This window comes from Cibotium barometz, chromosome 32, assembly GCF_041138505.1.
Source record: "Cibotium barometz isolate CiBa-2024 chromosome 32, ASM4113850v1, whole genome shotgun sequence".
Lineage (NCBI taxonomy): Eukaryota > Viridiplantae > Streptophyta > Polypodiopsida > Cyatheales > Cibotiaceae > Cibotium > Cibotium barometz.
This window is the reverse complement of record NC_141077.1, coordinates 23604533-23613207: the sequence shown is the minus strand read 5'-3', so window position 1 is coordinate 23613207 and position 8675 is coordinate 23604533.

Below are 8675 nucleotides of genomic sequence, written 5' to 3'. Positions count from 1 at the left end.
TCTTTCCACCTTATTTTAACCTCAGGGATTAGTCAACTACAAAAGTTTCCTTTTCCTGAATTCAAGTACCTTATCAGGTTCATGTGGAACATAGGATAATTCATCGACTTCAACGAGTTCTTGAGGAGTAACTGTGTCATCCTCACCTCCCAGTTTCCCTTTCAATCTATCGATATGAAAGACTGGATAAACTCTAACAATTGGAGGTAGTTTTAGTTCATACGCAGCCGTGCCAATCCGATATATAACTCGAAATGGACCACAATATCTAGGAGATAAATTCGAGCATTTTTCCATTGACAAAGTCTGAGAATCTTTAGGAACATTAAAATAAACCAACGCTCCTGGTTCAAAAGACGACCGAGATGAGCGTCCCCTATCAGCATAAAACCGTGCCCTATCATGAGCACTCCTGATAGAATCCCGAGCTTCGGTCAGAATTTCCTGCATATCTCGCAAGAAATCCCTCGATGCATCAAGCTCGATGTCCTTAAGACTGACATCAATAGGTGCCCTGGGTTAATACCCATACATAAGTATGCACGGACTAAAAAATAATAGCCGTAAATTTAGAACTGTTATAGGCAAATTCCATCATTGAAATATTTTCCAATATGATGATTTTCCAGAGACATGCACGAAGCATACACTCTACAATCTGATTCATACACTCTGTTTGCCCACCATCAGACTGCAGATGATCAGAGCAATTCACATTCAAAGCAACTTCCTCATTGTAAAACATTCGGAATAAAGTACGAAAACATGGCATTATAACAGCAGAAACCAGGGATTCATCGGCGCCCCGACATACCCACATCTGCATATGGAATAATCGACGTCTCGAGTTACCCATATCAACATAGAGAATCATCAACGTCTCGATGAGTTACATATGTCCATCCGTAAACCTATCAGGTTGATTGTGTAAATCACCTAAAGTACGGAACTAGAGAAAAAATGCCAACAAAGGAAGAATCCAAATTTCCTTATCCGAATACAACAAGATAAACTTGTTTGAACTCTAAAGAAAGAGATTTCAACAAGTGAAAATGCCGACGAGATTACCCTCATCAAAACATGTAGGCTATAGATAAAAGAAATTTATCTAGAGAATGCCCACAATATAACTTCTAGTGAATTTAGAAAATAAGATTGTCTTTGAATGTTGAGGTCAACATGCTAAGTGATGTAAGCAAAGCAACAATCTTGAGCCCAAATTATCCCATAAGATAATATATGTGAGGGATCACTAGCGTCCCATACCACCATGATACCACCCATACATACCTTAACAATTTGAAACTCCCTAGTATGCCGTCTAGGAAATATGAATAAAATCCTGTATAAAAGGAATAAGATGGCCTTATCCAGACTTTCACATACTAAACCTATCTCTATATACTTGAGACTACATCAAGGAATAACTCCTTCTGAGTATATCATTAGAAAAGAAATTGAATTATTGGCGCCTTTCTAATGATAACTACCCAAAACACAATAAAGTTAGGGTAGAAAAATAACTCACCTAGATATATAAGTAACTAGGTATCCGAGTTGGAATATGTACAAGAGTACAAGAAATATACTCCAAAATTACGTGCAAAAAAACGAAGGCAAATGCTACCTTCAAAGCACATGTAATTATTCAAAAGATCAAAAGATCCTTATAAAAACATGGATAAAAGCATAGAAGCTCCTTAAATCCATAAAAACCATAGTTGATCATAAAAATCAATGCATACCATCTAATGGACATAAATCATGCCAAAAGAAGCATTAAAAATTGGTGGCCAACTCATCAATCCGAAGTATATGAACATTGTGTTGTTCAAATAAAACTCCAAAGTAAGAAAGTGAAACACATGTGTGTAGCACTCAATAAAAAAAACCCTAGACACAAGTGATCTAGGCAGAACCTGATGAGTCCATATAAAACTTGAAAAACATCCAATAGAAATCCACCAAAATAAACCGATCAACTAACCCATGATAGAGTTTGTCTTAGGCTTAAGAAATTAAGCACAATCCACACTTTAATAAGTGCCAAAATAAATTATCATGGAAAAATGTCAAAGGTGAAACACACTTTGAACGAAAATTATAGCCATCAAAAGAAATTAAGGAACATGTCCAAAAAGAATGGCTAAACAATGGTAAAAAATCATGAATACATCGTTTAGAATTAATCCAAACATAAATATCCATTAATACGAGATATAATCATATTAATAATATGCGAATAACTCGCATCTATCTAATGTCAGCACGAGAAAACATACTTCAACATTAAATAACCCTCGAAAATATTAAATTCTCGAGAAAAATAATTATCATGATTTTTTCCTAAATTTTCCAAATTTTACAGGGCCTCAAAATATAATAATTTTGAATTCCACCAAACCTATCCTATGGCATTCCAAACCTATATTTTTCCAAAAAAAATTTAGCAATTAAATTTGCCAAAATACCATTGATATTTAAAAAATACTAATTTTTAGGATTTCTAAAAATAATTTCAGAATATTCCTAATTTTTTCTGAGAATCCCATCGTTCACGAAATTTTCGATTCCGCCCAACAATTCTCAAATCCAATAAAAATTTACAATTTTAATGGATTTTTCTAATTTTTTGGGTTAAAAATATATATTTTTAAAAAAATTTCAATGGTCACGGGTGCCTGAATGGACACACCACATGCCAAACATCAACCCCACATTTTTCCGAAATTTAAAATAACCTTTGTCTAATTTTTCACTAATTTTCAGGAATTTTTTGAAATTTTTAAATTACCCCGAATGCATTTAGAATACGAACGGTCAAAAAATTTCGGAATTCCAACGGTTTTCCCGGAATACGGAAAGCCAAAAGTTTTGGGAAAATGAAAAGACAAAAAAAATCGGAATGTGAAAGGTCAAAGGTTTCTGGAATACGGAAAGTCAAAAGTTTTTCCGGAATTCGGAAAGCCAAAAGGTTTCGGGAAAACGGAAAGCCAAAGGTTTTCCAGAAGATGAGAAGCCAAAAATTTTCAAGAAATAATTTTCAGAGAATTTTTCCCTCAAATCCCAAATTTTTCAGTATTTTTCAGGCTTTTTTCCCAAGCTTTTTCCTTGAAAAATCTCCAAAAGCTTTTTTTAAAATAAAAAACTCATTTTTAAAAAAAATAAAAAAATGAAAATAAGATTTTTAGCTTATTTATTGGATTTTGATTTTTTTATGGGGGGGGCATTTTTTTCCGCCGGCTGCTGTGCGCAGCCCTCCCCGTCCCGTCGCCTGCGCATGAAGAAGTATGGAGAAGTGAGAGAGATGGATTCTCTCTTCTCCCCTCTCTCCTCCCTTTCCTCTCCATTTCCATCTCTCCTCCAATCTCTCCTCTCTCTCTCTCTCTGTTAATCAGAGAGAGATTAGCTTAATCTTTAATTAAACTTTTTTAATTAACATATCTTAATCATTAATTATGATTAATGTTAAAAAATCATTTTAAAGAGATTTTTCACCCGAAAAAGAGAAAGAAAAATCAGATTTGAGAGACGGAGAGAACCCCACGCACACGGGAGAGCAATTCATGCATCAACACGCTATCCCCTACTGAATTTCAGTAGAAATTGACAGAAATTTGATCGCATTCTCGCGGAAAAAACCCGCAAAAAATGTATAAAAATACATTTTTAATCATAAAAATTCTCAAAAAATTCCTAAAAAACTAGAAAAAAATTTCTAAAAATTATAAAAATTCAGGGAATTCATTCTCTCAAAAATATCCACCATAAACTTTATGGTATTTTTGTAAAAAAATTCCATTAATGCTTGATTTTAACCATAAAAAATAGAGAAAAATAGCATTAACTCACGAAATTTCCCCGCAACGTTGATTTGTCCATTGAATTGTAGTTACACACGTTCCAATCACCAAATCAATGATCCACGTGTAATTCATCAATACAAATCAATAAAAAATAATATTTTATTAGTAAATATTAAAATTTACTAAAAAAATCAACAACAATTAAATAGAGATTGCTCTGATACCACTGTTAAAACCCTAAGATCTCTCTAGATAATTGTTATGCATAAACATGCATAAATCAGGCATAAACTCAACCACCCAACCACCGCCGAGCCCAAGGGATGCACACATGAATCATAAATGAAATACATCATACCTCTACCTTGATGTCCCATACCATCAAGAGGTATAACTCCGATCCACTAGCATGTAGCTATAGTGTGAAATGGTAGATGAGTAGATATGGATCTCTACACAAGAGACCATAGCATAAGCCTCAAGCTCCCATGCTCACAAGCCTAATGTGGGTTAGCCTCCTAGTATATGCACACATAATGTGTATATAACATAGCACACATAATGTACATATAACAGCTTGGGACAAGAAACTAGCCCTAGAAGTCATAGAGTGTGGGGGTGTCAAGTGCCAAGTTCCAGAGGTTGGTGGATTTTGTTAGAATATGGTGCCCATCATTTCATGTATGGAGCACATGTATGTGGGAGTAAGGTAGATGGAGCCTAGGATGCTATTAAATTGGAATAGATTAAGGAGACAATTATTAGAGGATATGAATGGATGAATGTAAAAGGTGGTCAATGGTCAAAAAGTAGGCACATGGAAAGTGCAAGGTTGCACAAGGCATGTGAGCATTTATGGACACATTGATGGCACAAGGATGCACACATCTTGTGAGTTGGTGGGAGCTCCATGAGAGTTATAAAATGATGCACTGAGATCAAGCTAATTAGATGAGATTATTGAGTTTGTGTCTTAATCATTGTGTCATTGATTAACCTCTATCTTAATCTTATATTAGCATTTTCTTAGTCTTTCATTATGGCCTTGATCACTTGCTATGAGCCGCCCTAGATCCATGTATTTTAACATGGTATCAAAGCCTCCTAGGGGCTAGGCTCTTTAAGTGATTAGCTTAGGTCTAATTTGACAAGGATAGGCAAGAATCACCTCTCTGTAATAGGGAGGCATCTATCTAGGAGACGAGCAACTTTTAATGAAGACTAGATCGTGAGTTCAAGGAAGCTTTTAGTCTTTTCGACAAAGATGGAGACAGAAGTATCACACCAAAGAGTTGGGGATGGTGATGTGATTTCTTGGACAAAACCCTATAGAAGCTAAGGTGCTCCAAGAGATGTCAATAAGGTGGATGCAGGTGGAAAGTTACTTGATTTCCCATAGTTTTTGAGCCTCATGGCTTGTAAAATGAAGGATACAGATTCAGAAGAGGAGCTCAAGGAGGCATTCACTGCTGCAAGTAGTATCAAGGTTGAAGACACTCCTTCTCCATCCCGCTGCCAACCTAGGACTGAGAATGCCAATCAAGCCCAAGAAATATCTCCCATTCAAATAGCACTACTATTTGTAGCCTTTTCCCCCTACATAGGCTATTGCTAGAGCCAAGGACTCCATCTCAAGGCCTCTTACCTTTGCGTTTCTCATCACCGACAACAGATCCACTTCTTTAAGATATTTTTTTGGATAATAGGGGTTTTTAGGTTGATATGAATCGGTCTCATCTAAGGGGCTATTCACATGGAGCTATTAAAACAAAAGTCTTTATGCATACACTCATGGTCCTCCATAATGAACATGTTTTGTCAATAGTAATTCTTTTTTATCAATGTCATGATGAATGGGATGATGCCACCCAATGCCATGTACAATGCAATGTTTTGCCAATGAACCATGGAAACCTTTATTTTATGATACACACCATGTATGTAAGCTATGAATTCTCATGGGCCATGATGATGTATGGCCCCATGATAATGGAGTCACATGAAGACCAAGATGAAGCAACATGTGTGAATACCATGGAAATGGAAGTCAAGATGAAGATAAAGATGGAGCTCAACATGAAGATGAAGAGAAATATGAAGACCATGGAGCCAATGATGGCTATGTTCAGCCACATTATGTAATGACATGTATGTTTATTCTCCCATGTATGTCATGTTATGTGTATGACCACATAGTGTCTATTGTCCCCATGTATGATGTCTATGTCAACCTTGGGATTGGGCAACCCTTGGTCAATATGTGCCCATATGGGTGTGGATGTGATGATGTCTATGTTCATGTCCATGATGTTTATGATGATGATGCCATGATATGATGATGTCTATGTCATGTATGTTATGCCAACCTTTGAGCTCAGTGTGAGTGAGACAAGTTGGAAATGGGAAGTTATGCCTATGTATATTCATGATGATGTAATCACCTCTAGCCCATCGATGATGTAGGCTAAGTGATGTATGTGTGTGTCTCCATTAAGGGGGGGGGGAAATGTCATGTCTATGTATGCCACATTACCTTCTTGGGATGAGACCCATTTAGGCACCAAGGTGGGGTGTTGAAATATGGTGCCCATCATGTCATGTGTGGGGCACATGTATATGGGAGTAAGGTAGATGGAGCCTAGGATGCTATGAAATTGGAATGGATGAAGGCTAAGGTTATTAGAGGATGTGAATAGATGAATGTAAAAGGTGGTCAATGGTCAAAAAGTAGGCACATGGAAAGTTCAAGGGTGCACAAGAAGGCATGCGAGCATTTATGGACACATGGATGGCACAAGGATGCACACATCTTGTGAGTTGAGGGATCCATGAGAGCTATAAAATGATGTACTTGGATCAAGCTAATTAGATGAGATTATCGAGTTTGTGCCTTAATTAATGTGTAATTGATTAACCTCTATTTTAATCTTCTTGCTATGAGCCACCCTAAATCCATGTATTTTAATAGGTTTTGCACTGGTGGTGCGGTGGAGCCTCTCCTTGATTGTGCTAGCAAGAGATGGAGTAGGGTGTCAGGGGTTCTGTGTCACCACTTGAGAGTTATGAGGGATTGTCATCATCATCATCATTATCATCTTTGTCCTCACCCTTTGTGGTGGCAGTAGTAGTAACGAGCTTTTTGGAGAAGAAAAAAGTTTTGGCCTAATGGCCCTCTTCAGTTGTGAAGTTGCGCGGAAATGCTACATGAGATTCATCAATTTTCATGATGGTAGCGGTCACGAGGATTTCCTACATAGCTGGTGGTAGGCACGGCTATACAAAACCAATAGGCCTTGGGGGGAGTATGGGTCGGGTGCCTGATGATGAAGTTCTTTGTAGGCCATGTGGATTTCCTTCCACCCCTCTCGTTCTATCCAAGCCAGTGCAGTGAGAGACTTTAAAGAAGCATAAGGAAAAGGACAAAGGCCATCGGGCACTCTTAGCTCTACTGAGGCATCGGATTCTACGACTTGTCCATGTTTCAAGATGTGGGCGCAAGTAAGGAGGTTGGCTGTAAGATGATGGACTGGGAGGGTGAAGAGGGTAGTGGGGGTGTCAAAAGAGATTTGTCTTTGGAAAAAGAAGGTGATAAGCATATTGATTGAGGGCGGAGGGACTTTGGTGATATTGTAGGAGAGAGAAGAGATAGTGATGGGCTACTCTAAAAAGATATTATGTTAGAGGAGGGACTTTGGTGATATTGTAGGAGAGAGAAGAGATAGTGATGGGCTACTCTAAAAAGATATTATGTTAGAGGAGGTTAAGTTGGAGAGTACGATAATGGATTTTGAGGATGGTGGTAGGGTTCTGGGGAGGGTAGGTTAAGGTAAGAAACTCGATGGCAACATCCATCGGTGATGGTAATGTCTATCCTAGAGCTGCTGGTTACTCGTGCCTTTCTCTCTCTTTGGCGACCTGTAGTTTCTCCCCCTTCTGTGTGCCGCCAATGTTTCTTTTGTGACTTTCTTGTATGCTTGGAACTTCGCGTGGATGTTCTCTTGACTATCCTGGGTAGCCCGAGCAATGTGTTGCATTTCACTAGCTTCCCTCTGAGCTATGGAGCATTATTCCTTAGCTGACCTGCATTCTTCCTTAGCTTCCCGTAATTTGTCTTGTAGCAGTTGATTAACTACATTAGGGCTTCCACTAGGCTTGCTAGCTTCGCAGTCTATGAGTGAGGCTTGCAACTTGTCGTTTGCGTTCATAGCAGCGCGTGGAGGTCCTGTTGACATTGTATAAGGTCGAATTTGACCAAAAGCTTGGCTAACTGGAAAGTTGTGACCTACTCGTTTTGCCTCTACATGTACTTGGTCATAGAATTCACCAACTCCTTTGCTAAATTTAAGAAACTAGCTATAAACTATGGGATGGTTCCTTGTAAGGTGTGGATGCCTTCTGAGAATGATTTTTGGGAATGGAAACACTTGGATTGGACCTAGTGCAAAACGTGTCCATCATATGCTTGTTGGTGGCAGTTTGGGAGGGCGATGTAGAAGGTCCTTCATAGTGCCTGGATGGCAAGGGCAAGGGCAATGTCTGGCCTCTAGGAGTGCTAGGTGACAACTATATAAGTGTTTCCTCATAAGATTGGGATGTCTTGCATAGCTCCTCCTCTGTAGCCTTGCGCTGGTCTTCTTCTTCTTGCATTTTGATGTGCCAGCACTTGAAAAATGAGGTGCAGGCACTAAACGTAAACGGATGGGACCTGGCAACATGTCCCACCCTGCAGCATGATACAAGACCTTTGTGAGGAGAGAGCATGCTGCCAGTTTGCCTTGAGGGTTGGTCCAGATAGAGTGGAGCTCCTTGTGGCGATATTCTACCCAGTCGAATGCCACTCCTTGATGTACTCAGAGAGGTTGCAGCGAG